Source organism: Arachis ipaensis, chromosome B08 (assembly GCF_000816755.2).
Source record: "Arachis ipaensis cultivar K30076 chromosome B08, Araip1.1, whole genome shotgun sequence".
In the NCBI taxonomy this organism is placed as follows: Eukaryota; Viridiplantae; Streptophyta; class Magnoliopsida; order Fabales; family Fabaceae; genus Arachis; species Arachis ipaensis.
In genome coordinates, this window is record NC_029792.2 from 111545478 (window position 1) to 111548614 (window position 3137).

The following is a 3137-nucleotide window of genomic DNA, read 5'->3' on the forward strand; positions in this document are numbered from 1 at the left end:
TTCGAAAATATTCATAAAATACAAAAAAAAAAAACTAAAATAACAATAATATATTTTTATATGATATTAATAATAACAAAAATTTAAAAAATTTAAATACATAAAAAAAATAAAATTTATCAACTTACATATATTGGATGATCCAAATAATTGATAATATGATCTTCAGGTGCTATATAATTTACGTACCATTTTTAATCACTATATATTAATAATTTTTTTTCTCTTAACACACTACTCGCACTACTATTACCAAGACACTGCTAACACTAACACTCTCTTCTTCTTTCTTGGTGAGATTATTTTTTCTTTACATTCTTCTTTTTTTTCTTTTTCTTCTAACACTAACACATAAGCAGCCTCACTATCATGCATGAAATGGATCACAAGATTTATTAATTTATAGAGCTTGCTTCATCGCTGATTACCAGAGTGGATAGGATGTCCCTTGCATGCAGACCACCTGCAACACGTTCCCTCCGAGTTGCTACAGTCTTCCTAAAAAACGCACGAAAACCTGCAATGCTTCAGGGACTCTAGGACAACACGCCCACGGCGTATTGGCAAGACACTGCCACCCGTCACTATTCGCCACACTTCTGAAGGATCATGTCACCATGCCTTCTGCGTGTTAAATGACCTTCATATCCCGCAAAACACTTCCTTCCTCAATATTGAGCAAAAAATATTCCTGTGTAGGCCATATAAAAAATAATTTCTGCTAAAATTGATTTAAGAGCATTTTAGATCGAATATTTAGTATTTAAAAATTTTTATTTTTTAAAAATCTTTAAAAATTATTTTTATTATATAAATTAATTTTGATGACATGAAGTGCCAAATTATGAAGAAATTGGTCTGTGGTTTGTGGATAAGAAGAAATTGTTTGGTTTTTGTTAGTTTTATGACGTAGTTTGATGTTGGTTTAGTGTATTATGGACTTGAAATATTGTAGCAATGATAGTTTTTATTGAACAAGTAGTTTGGATGAATGGTTTGAGAAAATTGATAGTTATATTATTAATGGGTTAAGGAGAGAGTACAAAGGCTAGTGGAATTTGTGTTTGTTAGTTGATTACAATGAACTCCATGATAGTCTATTTATAGGCTTCTTAAGTTGATTCTAAATAATTCTAAGGCTTAGATATTTCTAGATATTAACCTATATATTTTTAAATTTAGATATTTTATAATAAAATTTATTAAAAATTAATTTGTCAAATAAATTTTTAAAAATTTTGGAGAATTAAAACTTTTTAAAGACTAAAATATTTGATTTAAAATTGTTTAGAAAATTATTTGGGTAATTATTGCAAGAATAACCTGGGGATCCAAATCAATAACAACAATCTCGATAAAATCGATGAATTCATCAATTAATCTATACGAATCAGTATTATAAATGAATAAACAAGACCATAAAACCGATATTCAATAATCAATACTCATGAAAGAAAAGAAAATATACATAAAAATCTGTTGTATTGAAATTGAGTATGTGATCCTTCGTTAGGAATTAGATTAAAGAGCCGCTTAGAAGTTAGAACTAATAATAAAGACTCATCAATGAAAAACAAATCTTGCACGGTTATACAGAATAAAGAATGATATAAACGCTTCCGCCGTCAGCTGATTCCTCCTTGAGATTTCCGCCGTCAGCACCAGTGGCTCCGCCTTGGGATTGGTTGCCGTTGTTGTCGGAGTGCAGCGGAGGGTGGTAGAACTTGCGCCCTGTATGGGAGCAATTGGAGTAGGACCTCCAGGCAATCCTCACGCCTTGGTCTAAAATCTCCACAAACTTCCCCATAATAAATATTAGTAATACCTAATCTCTGTGAATTGAAAAAAAAAAAAGAATAAATAAAAAACACTACCTCTATTAATAAAAAATAAAAAACACTACCTCTATTCCCTTATTTTTTCCCTCTCAAGAGTTTCTTGGAGGAAAGTGGAACGGAAATGGGAAAGCAAAAGGGAAAAGAAAGAAAAAGAGGTGTTATAAGAAGATGAAAGACATCTAAGCATGTGAGAGAGATTGTTGGAATGAGAATCAGCGAATTTGTGTGAGGAAGAGAGCGAGCGGCGGCGAGGCGTATATATAGGTGGGTTTTAATTTGAGGGGTTATTTCCAGCCTGTTTCTTGTCTATGTGGACTTTCTCTTCGTTGGATTTCCTATTTCCAGCATAATTGGTAATTGACTTGGCACGATGCCGTTTTGACTACTTAGTTGTCCCATCAGTCAGTTGGAACCGCGTTTTGTTTCCACGCCAAGAATTTGGTGGCCCTCTCTAAAGAGGCAAGTGACCTTTTTCACAATTTTATAAAAATTTGTCTCATGTTATATTTTATTAAATTACAATTTTATTTATTATTTTTAACTTTTACCGTGAAGACTTATTTATAGATATCTTCATACGAAGTTAATAGTTAAAAATCGTTAGACTCATTTAATAAAATATAAAATTATCTATACTAGTCTGCAAAATTTATTTTTGGGCACTATATTAGTTCCTAAATCCTTTTCTAATAATGAATCAAACGTATTAAGTGCTGAATTGGCTCTAACTTGTCATGTTGGATATATGGCTAAACAATGTCATTTTGTTTTGGAATTTAAACATAGTAAAAAAGAAGAGTTTATATAATGTGCAAATAATTATATCTTCATTATTCATTCTCTAAAACGACTTTGTTTTTGTCTTATTTATGATCCAAAACTAAAAGACGCTATTTAACTATGTGTCTAACGTAACAAGTCAGAACTACTGAGCTAGTTCAGCATTCTGTTTGTTGACTCAAATTGAAAAAGGTTCAGGAACTAATATGGTGTATGGAGTTGGATCTCAGAGACTAATATAGTGAATTTTGAATTTAAAAGACTAAAATGATAAAAGTCGTGAATCTCAAAAAGTACTATGGAAATTTAATCAGAAATGAAAATGAATTTTAAATCTTGCTTGTAATTATAATTAAATCTTACTTTTTTTTTTCTTCTCTCTCTATAGTTTTAACGCTCTTTTTGTAAATGTCGAAAAATTACTTTCTATAACTTTTAAATTATAAAAAATCACAATATTAATATTTAGTATAATTTTTAAAATTAATTTATAATTTTTAATATACGTCTACTACAAAA